This window comes from Ambystoma mexicanum, chromosome 1p (genome assembly GCF_040938575.1).
Source record: "Ambystoma mexicanum isolate Mex_15411 chromosome 1p, UKY_AmexF1_1, whole genome shotgun sequence".
NCBI classification, from domain to species: domain Eukaryota; kingdom Metazoa; phylum Chordata; class Amphibia; order Caudata; family Ambystomatidae; genus Ambystoma; species Ambystoma mexicanum.
This window is the reverse complement of record NC_090921.1, coordinates 239,143,458-239,162,063: the sequence shown is the minus strand read 5'-3', so window position 1 is coordinate 239,162,063 and position 18,606 is coordinate 239,143,458. Positions and strand designations below refer to the sequence as shown.

Sequence of the window (18,606 nt, the reverse complement as noted above, 5' to 3'; positions counted from 1 at the left end):
GCACAAAGTAGTGTGCTATAGCTAGTATTCATCCTGCGTACCAGGAGAGGAACTACATTGGAAGGGCAAAAGGAACTATCGGAAGACAATGTTGCAACATATACAGTCAGGGAAACCAATGTATGGCAGATGTACACGATTAATGTTACATGAACAAACATGAATATAAGTCACCAGCATGGAGGCGAGAGTGCAGAAGTACCGCCATTTCCCAAACATGGAGGCCTCAGCAGGTCCAAGAATTCGCAACACATTAGAATCCAAGGTGCTGAATTTACAAAAACACATTTATTTGAGAAGTCTTTGAAGCTGCCCAGACAGTAGTTCACAGTGAGCACCAAGGTCACACCGCCAGGAAGGGAGTTGTGGGTGAGCAGAACCTAGAGGAACGAAAACAATTGTGGTTACAAAGAATAAAACAACCGCATCAGATTTAACTAAAAGTCCAATTAATAGGAAGACATTTATTCTTCAACACAGTCCCCTAGCGCATTATTAAGTCACTGAGAACATTGGCTATTCATTATGAGCCAAACACAGGTAAGACACCTGACAAACTCCCCAGTACACAGACAAACATGAGATGATATACAAGGCCATGTAAAAAGGAAAGTATAGGCCTTATTGCTGGGGAATGACAAGGAGTTAATTTTAATTGGAATAATTGCAGACCATGGACTACTCTCCCCCACCTTATATCTCTCGCATATCTTGACGTCCGTCTGGATGTCCAAGGTTGGTGAGCAAATTGCCAACCAATAGAAATCCCTTGTGTCACACCGCCAATAAGGAGCAGAGCCAATCAATTAATTATCAATGTGATGATGTATTGAAAATATGAACTAAAGGAGGTTTGGCCCAGGTGGAGCCCTCAGGTATGTTTAACCAAATTATATAACTAACACCTATGTATAAAGTACAGCTTGAGGCTATTAGTTGGGGTGCCAGGTTTTGTTTGTCTGTTTGTTTATTTATTTCTAATGCGCACCAAACCCAAGGGTATGAGGGCACCGCAGTAGGGAGGTACAAAGCTTACAAGGTTACAAGTAGGTTACAAGTAGGTCATAGCATTACAGACAAAACAGAATATACAATATAATTACAAGTATGAATACAGAGAGAAGTATAGACAAATGTACAGATTATAAACAAGGTAGGTTCAAAAATACAGTGTATTAACAAGGAGAGCTAGGGCCATATAGATGGAAGTAGTACAAACTAGTAGTCAGTAGAGTTGAGCAGGTTGATATAGTTCTTTCTAAGGTGTAAGTATGGTTGGTCTGCTCTGAGCTCACGTGGCAAGGAGTTCCAAAATTTAGCAGCCTTTACAGGGAAGCTATTACTGCCGATCTTGTTAAGTCTAAATCTCGGTACCACAAGGCATTTGGCATTACCAGCTCTTGTCGGTCTGAGAGAAGTTTATTTATTTAATCTGTCTGAGAGGTAGCTGGGGGAAGCATTATTTAATTCTTTGTGTGTCAAGGAGACTGTTTTTAGCAAGATTTTATTGTGGGTAGAGAGCCATTTGTATTGCCTTATAGTAGCAGAGATATGTTCTCTTTTATTAATGCCTAGTGCAGATCTTAAGGCATTATTTTGAAGAGTTTGTAACCTCTGGATAATAGCTTTATTATGCACTGCATAGAGCATTGCAATAATCTAACCTCGAGAGTACTAATGCTCTAGCCAAGATCATGCAGCTGTCATATGAGAGGAATGGTTTACCTGCCCTGATAAGCTTACAAGTGTAAGCGGTGGTGGAAGCCAATGATTTCACCTGTTTGTCAAAGGACATGGTCGAATCAAGGTAAAAGCCAAGGGTTTTTACCTCCTTAGTTACTTTGATGATGTTTCCATCTATGGTAAATGAAGAATATTCATGGCCTAATTTGTTGAGGTTAGAGTGGGTACCCAGGATTATCAGCTCTGTTTTATCATCATTCAGGCATAGTCCGTGTGTGGCCATCCATGCCTGGATGATGAGATAAACCCTGTTCACCAGCGCCAAATCCTTGCCATAATCCCCAGAAAGAGGGAGGAGAATCTGTGTATCATCTGCATAGTTAGTGTAGATGATACCCAGAAGGTCCAGATCATTGAACAAGGGTTTGGTGAATATGTTATACAGGGTGGGGAGACACAGGAGCCCTGGGGTACACCGCACATGATAGGGACAGGGTCCGCTGTTGCCGATGGTGAGAAGACCCTCATGGTTCTCTCACTCAGGAATGATTCGATCCATCTGATAGCTACTGTAGAAAAGTGAGCTGCTGAGTCCAAGTGATTACAAAGGACCTTATGATCCACAAGATCAAATGAAGCTGACAGATCTAATAGTAGGAGGAGGGCTGTCTTTCCTTTATCTCTCAGCTCAACAATCAGTGTTTTTAAATCGATAAGGGCAGTTTCCGTCCCATGTAGTGGGCGAAAGCCAGATTGTCTTGCCCCCAGAGCTTATGCAGTTCAAGACATTTTTGGATCTGTGTATATGCGACTTTATCCAGTATTTTGAGTAGGAATGGTACCATCGTTATAGGTCGGTAATTGGTGGGAATGAGTGGGTCTAGGGTTTGTTTCTTGAAGAGTGGGAGTACCCATGATTGTTTTAGGTTGGATGGGATGGTGCCAGAGGTGAAGGAGGCATTGATCAATTTGGATATAAAAGGAGACAGGTCTCTGGCAGCTTCTTTTATGATTTGAGCTGGGCAGAGGTAATCTTTACAATTGGATGGTTTGAGAGATAAGATAACTTTCTCTACCTCTAAGTTGGAGGTTTTAGTGAAGCGGAATCTAGTGACCTGGGCAGTAGGTGTATCACTAGGCATGGGGGTATTAGGGGGGTGCTGTAGATTCAGAGAGTCTTTTTTTTGGTTTATTTTATTTTGGAGTCTTTATTTTATTGGCTAGAGCATTTTGAATATCTGAACACCAGATTTTATTTTTGATGCAGATGTCAGGTATGGGAATCGGAGACTCTAGTTCTTTTAGTATGGTGAATAGTTCCTTCATACTTTAATTGGATTTGGCGATGCATTCGTTGTAGGAGTTTTGTTTAGCCAGGCAAATTTCATTTTTATATTGCATGGAAATTGTAGCTAGCCTGACTTTATTTTCATTGGACGGGCATAGTCTCCAGGTAGTTTCACGTTTTCTTTTTAGGAGACGTATGTCGTTTAATTGTGGAGTGAACCACTTGTTTAGATGGGCTTTAGGTTTTCTTGGTCTAAGTTTGAGTGGTGCAATCTTATACAATGTGTTGAGCATAATGTTGTTGTATTTGTGGACCAAAGTATCAGGGTCTAAGTTGTCAGGCAGTCAGTTTAGTGTAGGGAGAATGGCAGGAATCACTTTGTCCACTGTGATATTCTTTTTATTTCTAGTTGGACAAGGTGGGACAGTTTGGGGTGCCATAGGAGGTGATCTAGTAGTTGATAGTGTGAAGGACACAAGGGAGTGATCTGTCCACGCTAGCGGCGAGATGGAAGTGATGGAGGCGGTGCAATTATAGTCGGCTACCCAGTCTAAGGTTCTCCCTTTGATATGGGTAGGTTTGTTAATTTTTTGTGACAGTCCTAATGCAGTAATAATGTTGGCTATTTCATGGGCATGCTTGTCTGCAGGGTCATTGAAACCTAAATTAAAGTCACCTAGTAGTAGTAATTGGGTAGTTTATTTGAGGTTGTTGGCTAGTATGCTGTACATACCCTCCTTGAATGTCCCAAGATGTAGATCAAATGGATAGTGAGAGACTGGGAATTGGTTAGAGGGAGTTTAGCAGTGAGGATTTCACATGATTGCATAGTTTGTGGGGGGGGGGGGGGGTAGTCTCAATGAGAGACTTGCTCTAGATATAATGGCGATATCTCCGCCTCGGGTTCCATCTCTATCTTGCCTAGATATCGTATAGCCATCTGGGATGGCTAACATAAGTGAAGGTCCTGCGGCATTGTGCAGCCAGGACACAGTTATGGCAAGGAAGTCCAAGTTACTTTCCAATATTAAGTCAGAGATGTCAGTGGCATGGGCAACGCGTGATCTCACATTTAGGAGTGCTCCTTTGAGGGAGTGTGCCTCTGTTTTGACTATGAGCTGGATAGGAGTGGGTGTGTTCTGGTCACTTAACTTGGGTTTAGGTGCCTTGTGCTGAACGCATTGGTGCGAGAATCAGACCCAGAGGTAGGTTGGTTGGAGTTAAAGGGCTTTGCACCAACAGGACAGTTTATCCAATTTTTGATTGGGGGTAAGGATCTCATAAGTGGTTCGTGCAATTTGGAGAGTCTAGCGCAGAGTTTAAGGTTTCTATCATTAGTGGTGCATGGGTAAGTTGCAAAGGCTCATGGACCTGTACTACATAGGTGGTTTGGATAGACAATACTGAGGTTGTTGGCTGTTATTTTCGGCAGGATAGGTGAAACTTGGCCAGCCTCATATGGAAGGAGCCACCAGTCACAGTGCTCTGAGCTACTGGTTAGGAAGATTATAATGGCCACTATTGCCATGTAGATAATATGTTCATATAGCATGTTTATCAGGTGGTAGTGTGAGGTAACTATACGTCTTGAACAGGGTCAAGGAGAGTGGCCGGGGAGCAATGGGAGCTAAATCAGATGTCGTGGGCAATGTAGGTACGGTTGACTGACTAATGGGGACAGTGAGGCAGTTCAGGTGGGCTGTATTAAACAGGTGGCAAATGGATGGGGAGTGCAAAGCACATGTTCTCAGAGGGCAGTATACGCACAATCATGCAGATGAGAACAGTACAAAGTAAACACAATTTGGATGTATAAACACAATCTGGATGTCCAATAGACAGTAAAGTGATTCAAAAGGGCCGTATAAAGCAGTAAAGTAGCAGGTGAGTACGGTATGCAGAGCACAGGATTCTCAGAGGGCAATGTGAGCACCATCAAGGTAGGTGGGAGCAATACAATGTAATCACAGTTTAGATGGCAAATCAAGCAATGAGGGCAATACGAGTGGACCGTAAAGGCAGTAGGGTGGCAAGTAATACGGTGTGCAGAGCACACAGTCTCAGAAGGCAGTAAATGCACAATCAGCGGCAGGTAAAATCAAGGCAATGTGAATATAAGCCAAATATAAATGGGACACAGTTTGCAAAACACTATGTCACCCACGGCGCAAAATATTATTTTAGGAGATTTCAACCTCGGTTATAAGGACGCCAGCGACCCACACGCCACCTCTCTAGCCTCTTCACTACTAGAACAGGGTTATACTCAAATTAGCACCAAATCTACCCACGCAAAAGGAAGGACACTTGATTGGGTTGCGGTTCTCAACTGCACCATCACCCTACTTGATCCAACACCACTAGTATGGTCTGACCACCACCATATCACCTTTGAATTGCTTATCAACAACTTGGAAAAGAAAAAGCCCATTGTTGCTCCCCCCTGCCTCACAAGGAATAAAAGTAACATCACAGCAGATGCTCTAGTTCCTTTGGTAGCCCGGACTCCAACGATCTTAACACTCTAATCAACATTTATAACGAGACCATGACTAAAGCCATTGATGCTATTGCCCCACTAAAACTACGAAAAAGCAAACCTAAAGCCCATCTTAACTCGTGGTTCACTCCAGAGCTAAAAACACTCTGTACTGAAAAAAGAAAATGGGAATCTCGCTGGAAATCATCCCCTACACCTGAAAACAAAACTAACCTTGCCATTATCACTGCCACCTACATAAAGAAGATAATCCAGGCCAAAAAAGAAACCTATAATGACAGAATAGCCCAAGCCAGCTCCAGTACTAAAGAATTATTCAACATTCTAAGAGAACCAGAGAACCCCAACCCACCGCCAGATACATGCATCAAGGATAAAGCCTGGTGTACCAGCATTCAGAATGCCCTCTCCAATAAAATTAAAGGACTGCAGACCGAAATAGCTGAAAAAAGACCCCAACTAACAGTCATTGCACCTGCACCTACCCCTACCACTCAGATCAACTCAGGTTTCACATTAAAAAAAGTCACCATTCCTGAAGTCCACAAAATCATTGCATCTCTTAAACCATCTAACTGTAAGGGCGATAGCTGCCCAGCCCAGATCATAAAAGATGCCGCCAGAGACCTTGCCCCATTCATCACTAAACTTGCAAACCCCTCCTTCTCTAACAACGCCGTCCCTAGTAACCTCAAACAGTCTTGGGTTCTACCACTATTAAAACAGACCCTTGACCCGGCTATACCAACTAACTACAGGCCAATCACGACAGTCCCTTTTCTACTGAAAATCTTGGACAGAATAGCCTACCTGCAAATACAAGACTATCTTGAAGCTCACAAATTACTTGGTACCCGGCAATCTGGCTTCAGACCCCAGCATGGAACGGAAACCGCACTTGTCGACCTCAAAAGCCATATCGATGAATTAAAAGACAAAGGAAAGATGGCCATCCTACTTCTACTCAACCTCTCTGCGGCCTTTGATCTGGTGGATCACTCCATACTTTGTAACCACCTATCCTCAGCGGCCCATTTCTCCAGTTCTGCAGTTGCCTGGATCCAATCTTTCCTCGCTAACAGAACTATGCGCGTGTTCTCACCCTCAGCAGCTGCTGACCCCATCCCTATCACCTGCGGAGTCCCTCAAGGATCCTACGTCTCGCCCACTTTGTACAACATTTTTACAAAGCCACTTTTCGACAAACTGGACTGTCTGGGTGTCACCAACACAAACTATGCGGACGACACCCAGATACACCTACCCAGTTCAGGAACCTATGATATAGACGTTTCACAGATTAACAAAGTCTACATCATCATTCAGGCATGGATGGCCACACATGGCCTCTGCCTGAATGATGATAAGACAGAATTACTCCTAGTCGGATAATCTAATAATCTTCTCAAACTAAGACCTCACTACACAAATATCCTCATCGATGGAAACAGTATACCCATCGCCAAACATGTAAAAACCTTAGGTTTCTACCTCGATGCCCAGTCTAACCTAATTAAGCAGATTAACATGACCTCGTCGGCCACAGCCTACACAGGCAAGTTGATCAGAGCCTGTAGACCTTTACTATCCCCCACCAGTTGCCTTACTCTGTCGAGAGCACTCATACAATCTAAATTGGATTATTGCAACAGCCTTTATCTAGGAGCAAACAAAACCATCTTAAATAAACTCCAGATCATGCAAAATAATGCGCTCAGAGCAGTGTTGAACATTCCAAAAAGAGAGCACATATCAGGAACAAGAAAGCACTACAGGTGGCTCTCTATACATGACAAAATTGACCTAAAAACTATCTGCCTTACTCATAAAGCGCTTAACCACCAAGCCCCACCCTATCTCAAAGATACATTTTCATGGAAGGTTCCAATAGAATCACTAGATCATCCAACATACCATGTCTGGCGGTGCCCAGATACAATCTAAAAAGAGCCGGAAGCTCCAGCTTCCCGGTATTAGCCGCCCAGCTCTGGAACACTCTCCCTCAGAATATTCAGGCTATACAAGCCTTCAATAAATTCAGAAGCTATGTTATCACATGGATACTCACCAAAACATAAAATGACAGCTCTTGATACCACCGACCGTTAGGAGGTCGGTATAACTAGTATGTGCTATCCATCCTGTACTACTGCTAGGTCCTATGTATAATATGTATAATGTTAAATATGTATATATGTACCATTGTAATTTCCTGAATGCGCAAACTGTACTCTTATACATAACTGTAAATGCTATGTCTTGTAACCATCACTATCCTCTAGCGCACAATTACCTCCGGGTCAGGTGCGCGATATAAATAAAATAAACAAACAAACAGTAACTCTTTGAAACGCAGAGCACAATTAGGATAGCAACGGTAGGCAGTGCACACAGGAATAGGTATATTGTTGCAGTATGCGCACAGTCGACGTTTAATCAGGAAACAGCACGCTTGACACAGATATGTGGTCAATGTGGGAGCAGTCACAGGGGCTCGAGGGGACAATGCACACATTCAGATGTCCGGTAGGAACACATTAGCAGCAGCCAAAGGCGAGAGGGCAAGGTGTGCAGTCTGGGTTTGCCCGTGGCACCAGAGGCGTTGCGAGTGGGGGTTAAGTGGGGTATAGCCCTTGATCTTTTGGTTGTAGCCCCGGATAGAATCCCAGGAGATACAAGCAAAAGGCTAGCTAGCCCCCAGTCCCGACAATTCCGACATCAGTGTAGTCCCGGGTCTTTTCCAGACCTAGCAACACCCCTTAGCACTATTATCACGTCGAAAGGCAGGGGGAAGTGGGTATCTAGCACAAGGTTGTACTAAGGCTGATCAGGACGGATGGGGCAAGAATTATACAAATAACAGGTGAACAGGTAGTACAATGTGTGAATTTGCATGGTGCATCCAAACATGAGCAGTGCATGTTTAACTTGTGGTATGGGAAGCAGTTGGTGGCAATCGATACAAGGCAGTTAAGAATGTCAGCGTGTTCATAGGTTATTAGGAGACTTTGCATGTAGCTTTAATAGCCGTGCAAGATGTAATGTTATAGACTTGCTCTTGGTCACGGGAAGATCAGTGTCGGCTTCCGGAGCCCATTGACAGCACGTTACAGAAGAAGGGTAGAACACCATTGTCAGGTGCAAAAAGTTACCTTAAGAATGCAAGTTGAGAGAGACGGGCCACATTGACTAGGGAGTCTGGCAGATGGCATGAACGGCTTGTGACAGACTGTGGACAGGTGAAAGCCTTGTTTCCCTGGGCCTTGTTGACGTGGGCCGGCTCAAGGGATAGGCTGATAAAGTTAGCCTGGAGGCCAATTGGTGCCCAGCTATGTAGACTGGGCATGGTTAGGTAGAACGAGGCAGGGCCATGCTGCGGGAGGACATCTTGGAAGGTGTTTCCTTCCACATGGCAAACAATGGAGGCACCTAAGCACAAAGGCAGATACACACCAGCACAGGCCAACGGAGCCTGTCCAAGGGTGGCAAAGTGCTATTTAGCACGACGAGGTACTAATAAAAAATAATAGTGGGGTAGTCGGACAATGTTGAGGTAAATTCTGACTTTTGGATTTCCTCATGCCCATTCATCAAAGCGCTTACCGCGACCATGTGTGGCATCCGATAGATTCTCCTGAGTTGATTTGATGGTTTGAATAAAGCTGGGGGTTTTCTGTGCGCTCTGAGTACTCCATTATTGAGTATTGGTTTTACTAGTTCTGCAAATTGGGCCCATCTGTACATTTGGTAGCAGAGGAAGGTTCCCTAGGAGTTTTGCAGACAGTCGAGGAAGACGACGCGGTAAGGTGAAGACAGCTGGATTTTGAATTGAGTTATTGTGTGCTGGCGGAATTTTATAATTGTAGTATAACATAGGATATTAAAGATGTTTTGTTGGTAGAAGAGTGAATTAGTGTTGTTGGCAAGTGGTTTAGATTGTGAGCTGTATTTTTTGGTGTTGTTTAGGAGAGGGATTCTATGACACGTGGAACAGGCTTTTGGAAAATGAAACGATTTACAAGCTTTCTACAATTGGTTTAGGGGCTTCAGATGTATGCTACAATCACGCAGTGGCAACACAGACCTAAAAATAATCTGTTTAAATAACTATGAAAATGTCCATAATGCCATATTGCTAACCTGACTGTTCACAGAGTGACCTAAACATATTTCTCAATCAAGCTACCCCACTGGTATTATATATATATGAGAGTCTCAGTCTGTCTGCAATGAACAGAACATTCTTTAAACTAACTGCATGTTGTAAGGAAGGCATGGTATCAAGCAGTAAGGCAGACATAAGTGATCAAAGTTGAAGGGTGTTTTTTTAAATTGAAAATGACATAGTCTATACATAAACTTTTCATTTGAATTCAGAAAGATATATCACATGGATGACTTAACATTTCCGTCTATTATTATCTCGTGCAAAGAAAGTTAATCAAATATTGCAAAAGAAAGAATAGGGGAAAAACAAAAAAAGGAGGGTGTTTATTGAACTTCAATTGGTTTGAAAAACACCTATCTAATCCTAAATCTAAAGATGGGAGCAAGCTACGATCATCAAATAATAATAACGCAGTCCTAGTTGAGTCTTTCAAAATAAAAGGGCCTATACTAATAAACCTATTGCTAATCCTTACTTATAGATATACATACTGTGGAAAACAATGTATATGCAAAAGAAAAGTGTTCAAGAAATGATATGTCAGGATATTCAAGCCGTTAGCTTCCCTTACTTATGTTTCCAGCACGGGACAAGGTGGCACACTCGAGTTTAGCACACTTTCTTGCTTCTTTAGCATGAGGATGCAGTTCAAAACCTCAACATCAGGGCCTTCTGTGCCAAAGTGTCTGCCATTCAAAGTCTCTTTTTTCAGAGGGCCTGATTTAACACGACAAACATTAAAGTTCCTTTCTTAGAATTTCACATATACAACTTCGGAGATGATTTACTATTCACCCCGGGTTCCCCTCCACTGGGCTCAGACGCACTATGACACAAAACTTCAATTGGTCTCCCTCCACCATGCTCGGACCAAATATTTCACATTGAAAACATCTCCGGTGGTTTACTTTCCACCCTGGGTCCTCCTCCACTGGGCCCAGACCCACTTTAACACAAAACCTTGATTTGATCTCCCTCCGCCAGGTTCGGAACACATTTCTCTACTTCATCAAAATCGAAGAATTTCGACTGTGTGCAGGATCTTGCTTGACCCCTCGCAGGATCACTTCGATTCACATTTACTCGTTCTCTTCTTGATATCACCTTTTACTTACTTTCATCTTTGCCACTTCTCAGCTGGATACCTTACAAAGACCTGTGATTGAGCACTCATTTGGTGTCAGACCACTCTGTCAAAGGTATTGTATCTTGCTTTTAAAGTTCACTTGTGACGCTTATCACACGCGTTTTAACAATGTTCTTTCCAGCGCTAGCCATACAATGTTGCTTCTGGCAACCCAGGCTTCAACACATACCGACCACGGCAGCTGTTGCTTTTCCCCGCCTTGATTATTGATGCGGGATGGCACCAGGTATCTCTGCCACACAATGCAGGATTCTTCCGCCTGGTTTCCTGGTCTTATGCTTTCTATTCTCGAGGTTCCTGGAAAGTAATAGTTCTTTGTCAACAAGGTCAAGGGATCTTCCCTCTTTGCGATCCCCTTCTGGTTTGCCGTCTTTATTCTCTCGTTCGGCTGCCATCTTGAAACTGCTGTTTCCTCATTTGCTTTGCTTTGCTCAGAGTGGGCTCTCCAGCTCTGTCTTTTATCCATGTGGAAGCTTAATGGAAGTCAGGTGTGTGTGGTGTCAGTAATTGCCCGACCTCGCCTGACCATTGTATTGGAACACATCAGGTATACTGCTCCGGTGTTAGTGTGTTCTCTCTCATAGCGGTCTGTTGTGTGAAAGTGTTTGTGTTGTAAAAGGGGAGTGGGTAGAGTTCCTAAATATCCTACCTGGTAGGATGGGGTAAAGGTGTTACAGGAAAGGGGATATCATGACTCATCATCCAGTGTCCCACACCCCGAAGACGCCTCACCCAGGTGATCCTCCCGCACTGGTCCACCCCCAGGACCTGGATCCAAAAGCGATGACCGTGTCCTGGCCACCTGGATGACAGTTCCTCAGGGACTAGTGGGTGAGACACCTTCTGGTTTCTCACAATGTAAAGTAAAAGAAATGATCCTCTCAATGTGAATAACAACTCTGTAACCATCTACATAGCAACAGTCTGGAAGGTGGCCTTCCTTTTCCTCTTTATTTTCATCACTGCTGACAAATCCGCTTTGAAGAGAATAAAATGCTGTCATTATTGTTACTAACAATGACTGCAATGGCAGGATGCACTGATGGTGTTTGTAATTTCTAGGTTGCACCGTGCAAAGAACTATAGTGAAACATGATGGATTCTGTAAAATATGAGCACAAATTGAACTCTGTTAAAATGCTAAACCTGATGTCAACTGCCGGCAAAATGCAGGACAGCTTGTCTCCACTGCAATGATGTTGTGGCTCCACTCCAAGTGATGCGATGACATCACTAATGCCCTTGCGTCTAGTTGGATATACAATGTATGCTTCCAGGCAGTCGGTGTCTGCCTCCTGAGCGCACGCACCGCTCTGCATGCTCGTTCCATCTTACTGGCCCCGGGTAAGCAAAACAAGTCAATTGTGCCTGACTTGATGCTGCTCTAATTGTAAATAGAGAGGCTTTTCCTCATCTCTCCCTTACATTTAATTTCTCTTGATTCAATCTTTACAGATTGCGTCATCATTTAAAAAGGGATCTGCACCTCTACCACTCTAGACGGCGGTGACAGCAAACATATTCATTTGGCATGCAACATTCTCCATTTCCAGAAATAAGTCACATCCCTGGTACCTCTTTGATGTATTCTCCTGCTCCCCAGATTGTGCCCTTCAGGATGCAGGGACCGACTTCTTGGCCTGACATGCTTTGCATCTGGGTTGTATTTTGCAGAAAATGGCCTAGTAAGAAACAATTGTATAAATAACCCATGCTAAGGAATATCCCACCTTCAGGCCAGTTCTTTGGTTGTGAAAATAATGTTGGAGGTGAAATTAAAATAGTGGGCACACTATGAATGCATCTGTTCATATTAGGTGATACTTCCACACACTATCTATTGTTTAGTATACTCATTATATTTTTTATTCCCTATCTGTCCACTAGAAAGTCCTGTCCTGAGGAAGGAGGTTAATGTACATATGCTGAGACGCAGCTACTCTGTGTTGACCCTGGACTATTCGCAAATTACATTTTGCGATTTCTAGACATTCTGTGTCACTTAGCTTGTTTTGTCTTTAGTGATAATTTATATATGGTATTACTCGCACCATCCTTTTGCTCTAGCACGTTTGTAATACTGTTGGTATGTAAACCTTTATTGAATTATGTTCATAATATTGTGCAGAAACTTTACAGAATGAGAATTGTGACTCATGCACAAATTAATGAAAATTCTTGATTGAATCAAGACAAATAACACTTCACATAATAATCTCAAATTCTTTGAACAAGATGCAGAAATGTCACAAATTGAATTTGTATACAAAATTACAAAATAGATGTTGAACTAACCACTGGTAGGAATATCTTCTTTTGTGTATCAGTCATCCTCCCCAGTTCCTACCATTGTAGGGGATACCCCTCTTGTAATCTCCATATTTACATGCAATACATAAGGGAAAGTAATTACAGAACAGGCTAAGTATATTCAAGCTGTATATTCAAGCTGTGGAAAATGTTCGATGAGGAGGTAGTGGAATCGAGCAAGAAAGAATGGATGCTTAACAAGCATGCTTGCGGGTGCACACCGCCCATAGCTTGTTATCTTCCTCTGACCAGCATCCTGTCTTCGACTGTACATGGACAATACTCATTAGGCTGCTGCAGGGTATACTTACACCAGATATTCACCCCCAGCATATAGTGATGATGACAACCTAAGGGGAGAAGAGGTGAACAAGTTAAGACCATTGTAATTGCTGGTAGAATATGACGCATGGTGTAGTTTGCAAGCAAAGCTAACAGAAGCAGAGGCAGAAGATCAAAGAGCAACCGGTGTCAGATAAATGTATACGAGGGCCAATAATACTCAAACCTGATGTCAAAGGCACAGACGATCCTAAAGAGAAGAAGTTAGAAGATGGAGTCAGAGAAGTAGAAAAGAAAGAAAATGAGAGGAAGAGAGAGAGACAGAAGAGAGGGAGAGATAGAGAGAGAGAGAGAGAGAGAGGGAGGGAGGGAGGGAGGGATGCTGAAATTAAGTTGATAACACAATGACCGACAGAGAAAGGGAAGACGTTAGAAGAAGGAACAGTGACAGCCTAAATAGAAGCAGAAGAGATAGCATGAGTAGAGTAGAGAATTGGGGAAGTATCTGCAAAGTATGGGTAGGGATGTATTGGAGGAGATAGTCAGTGCAATGTATGTGAGAGAGCCCCTTAGAAGACGAGAGTTTGAGGAAATGGATGAGGATGAAGAGGAAGAGAAAAGAAATTCGGAATAGGAAGGTAATGATGAGTGTGGGGAGGAGGAAGCCGAACAATCGCATTCTACAGGCGCACCTGCAGCAAGAGAGAGATTTGATAGACTTCCGGGAAAGAGTGATAGAGCCCACTAGAATACTATTGCTCCCATTGAAACGTCCAATGAGTCCAAAAAGGAATACACCATAGGTAAATAGATTAAGAGATCTACCAGGCCGTAAAAAGGTTTTTATGGCAGCAGTGCCAAAGAGGACAAAGGGTGTGGCTGCTGGCGTGTGCAGAAGTGGACTGATGCAATCCTTTTATTACAGAATGGCAGAGGACTCGCACAGTATATACCTTAGCCACAGACAGACAAAAATAATCTAATCTGTAATTGCCATTGCTTACAGCAGGATGCAGAGAAGTGGATCTATGAGTTGAAAAGAGAAGCATCAGGCATGACATTGGAGGTAGGAGACATGAAGAGCGTGTTTGCTAACATTTTGGGGGAACAATCAGAAGTCATTTGGAAATGAACAGGGTACCCTGGGGTGACAGTATAAAATACCAGGCATGATTGTTCATCTTTTAATTATTGTCGGGCAGATGTTTGGCACACAATCAGAATACTTTTCCCAGATACATCACATATGAGTGTGATAATGACCCGTAAAATGGGACCAGATGAAGAGCCAGCTGCTTACATACAAGAAATTAAAGAGAAATGGTGGTTAGAAACAAAGGGAGGTTGGGACAAAAATATACCAGTTTTTTAGCATATTGTATGTCTGGAACTCCCTAAAGAGGTACAAAGACAATTAAGGAAAATTGTGGGATTGATATAAACCCATGGCCCGAGATACAATTGAACATTGTTCTTCATTGTCGATTAAAACAAGAGAATGAAAGAAAGTTGAGGAAAGAAAGATGGAGGAAGCAAAATTGGCATAGAAGAAGTTGTGAAAATTGGCAGTAGAGGGAGCAGTAGTAGCGAGTGCTGGGGAAGACAATAGTGCACAGGAACCACAGCAAATACAGCAAGTTTTGAATGGGCATTTTATGGGAAGAGGAGAATGCAATTATTACCCCTGGGGGAGAGGGTTTGTGCCAAGTGGAAGAGGGTATGGATTTCACGCACCACAGCCAGGGGGGTTCAACAGAGGACAACCACAATTTTGGGGACCAGGACCACAGTATTGAACTTGTGGAAAAACTGGACACATTGCATGGGATTGCAGAAGTAGGGGAGGAATGCTACAAAATTAGCAGTATTTTGGCATAAGAAGGGGGTCTGGTTATCCAACACCACAGAGCGCTGTACAGCAAGACTGCAATGCTCAGGATTACACAGAATATCAACCAACCCAGACACAGGTGCAGCAAATACCACAAACACAACAGGCAGTTCAACCACAGATACAGCACATGCAAGTACAAACACCAGTATTGACACCAGTACCAAAAAAATATGGTGGCACAATGGGTGGGCAAACATATTGCGGCAGGTGCAGTCACCTTGAGTAGGGGGTGTGACAGTAGTGAGAAGGAAGTCCTAAACTGTAGCAGGACTGAACGTGTAACCACAATAGGACATCCCACAGAGTGACTTGATTTGCCTAATTGTATCGATTACCCTAGAACTGGAAGAGGAACCAAGGATGGGGTGACAATAGGTGACAAGATTTTTTCCTTCTTGGTTGATACAGGGGAGGAACGAGATCCTGTGTTAAAGAGGGAAAGTCCCAATGCCAGGAATATCAATGGACACACAAGGATTCTTTGGGGCTATGACAATGGTTCCTTGTACAGGCAAATTGCTCATGATAATACGAGAACATGCAATGGCTATGCCATTACTATATTCTTGTAAAACACCAGTTAACATATTGTGGAGAGATTTGATGAGCAAGCTAAACATGATTTCTTTCACTGAAGAGGGAACAATATGCTCGACACCAGGTATTCAGTATGTGAATGCGCATGAGTTTGTGAGAGCTTTTTATGGTCAGAAAGCACAAAGAGCGGTGCCGCTAAACCCAGAGACATGATTTCGAGGCGTACAGGTGATATTGGCATGGCTTCCATGAATACAGAACAAATTGTTGAGCAAGCATTGGCTGCAGCAGCTCTTGCCATTGAGAAATCATCCAATATAACAATGGGCTGTTCAGTTACATTATTGAAAAGCCCAAAAGCACATTAACTACCCAGAGCGCGATTGGTTATGAGGTCGTCATATAAAATCCACCGATCAAAATTGTTAAGTGCTGCATAGTAAATCCTGCAAAATGTATGGCAGAAGCAGTGCAGGTGGGAAGTAATGTACATGACTGTACTACTTACACTGATTATTATGATGGCGTGCTCCGTGTAAAGGAAAATGCCCTAGGAGGTGGTATAATTTTCTTTGTTGATAGTTCTTTGATGATAGATCAAAATATTGGTCTAAGACATAGGAGGATGGCAGTAGTAAAGGCAAATGTGGATGCAATGTTTGGGGTAGTAGAAAGTACAAGATTGCCAGCACATCTTTCAGTGCAAGTGGCAGAATTGGTCACCATGATTATAGCACTTGAAGCACATATGGATGAGTTGGTAACTGTGTATTCCGATTCCGCCTTTGTGATAACAACAGTACACTCAGGTCTGTCACATTGGAAAAGGAGGGGCTTCCAGTGCACAGACAAAACGCTGGTACATCATGCACAATTGGTTGAAAGGTTGCAAGAGCTCTTGAATATCCTTTGATGATTGATGTGGTGAAGTGCGCAGCACATACGAAAGGTGCAGACATGATTTCCGGCAGCAACAAAGCTGAAGATGCAGAAGCAAAAAAAGGGCCAGCATATTTCCCCGAGATATTTGACATTGCAATTTCCTTAAATAAACACACACGTAACATGATGATGAAAAAATGCTCTAATACACTGCCAGGAATGCAAATTGATGATCTGCAGGGACGTGCACCACAAGAGGAACAGGACTTATAGAAGAATAGGTGGTGTTCATTATCCCCTGTAGAGTTGATTTGGTAACAGAATAGCACAGGAAAACCTCTTACACCTATCGAGTTGCTAATAGTAGCACTCAACCAATTACATTCACAACTAGAGCCTGCCTTCCCTCCATACAATTACATTACCCAGCACATACCACAAGGGAGCATCTTGCGGCAACTATTTTGAAGGATTGGTTCAGCCCACATTTAAATGAACATCTGGCCAATTTCATTATTAATTTTATGGTTTGCCAAATGTTTACTGCGGTCATACATTAAAAATAGCGAGAGGAGCAATACCCCATTCCACTGGACCATTTCAGCATTTGCACATCAATTATGAGAATATTCTCCAAAATTGTAATGGCTATCAATATATGAATGGGGTATTATGCCCTTTTTCCCACTGGATAGAACCAGGACCATGTGCACATCCAGATGCCATATCAGCAGCAGAATTCCTCATAAGCGAGGTATTTACCAGATGGGGAGTATGCAACGGGTTATGTTCTAAAAACAGACCCCATTGTGTGAATGCAGTCTTTGAACAAATTATATCTTTATTGGGAATAAGACACACATTTTCATCTGCTTATCCCCAAGTGAATGAGATTTGCGAGCACCTAACTAGCTTCTTGAAGGAACGTATTTCAAAAATAAAAGAGCCTTTACATAAAGATTGGTTGCAATGAGCCAGCCTCTGACCACCACATGACACCTCATGAGATGGTGACAGGAGGAAGACTGACTGTCCCAATTACTCCTCCCACACTTGGTCAAACAGATTCTGAGAATTCAGCAACAGTGCTCGGTAACGAGATTAATGAATATTTGATGGCTATGACTACATCTCTGAAATGTATCGCCTGACAAGTACATACAAGACAGGCGAACTCAGCAAGAAACACTGAAGATTTAAATGGACATTTTAACACAGCTAGTTTATTACAACCTCACCCATTATATCCCAGAGACCAGGCCCTTTGTTGAAATTTTACCCGCAAGTGGCACTAGCTGATGTTTGAAGGGCAGTGTATACTGGAAGTAGCAATGCCCTCAGAAGTTCTGATTAGGGGAAAACAATCATTTCTACACCTTTGTGATGTACACAATCATTGTGATGAGGCCACCCACCCTGTCAGAAGTTACAGAGGCAGAAGAAAAAGAAGACCTACGAACACCCCAGACAAGGGCGATTGCCAGAGTAGAGACAGTGTGCTGTTTTCATTCTAAGAAGGTTATTGAACATTCCTCAAAGACATTAAGGTTATTGAATGCTACCCCCCCTTCCAGGAGTTTTTGAACATTTTATACGACAGTGGGATTTTAAAAGCATTTTTTTATTAAAATAAGTTTTTTCATTGTGGGCCTAATTCACAGAAGCATTTTATAATAGCAAAACGCCATTGGAAAACACTGTGTGAATAAGGGCTTTATTATTATGTGAAAGAAAAGAGACGTTTTTTTCTGGTATAACATCATTTTTAAATAATAACAAATATTTTCTTTTGTCACCCAAACAAGCTTATAGATACAGATGTCTGCAAAAGTATATTCTCTGGCTTTTATTATTTTAGCATTCTTTTTTGCATTTTGTTGTTGGGATTTTGTTTATTGTATTGCAGTGAAGCGGT

General features: G+C 42.6%; 1 protein-coding gene across 1 annotated transcript in view; it reads left to right on the top strand.

Moving 5' to 3' along the window:
- Positions 1–18,606, top strand: part of LOC138472643 (uncharacterized) — a 104,537-nt gene that overhangs the window by 40,774 nt on the left and 45,157 nt on the right. The window lies entirely within an intron of this gene.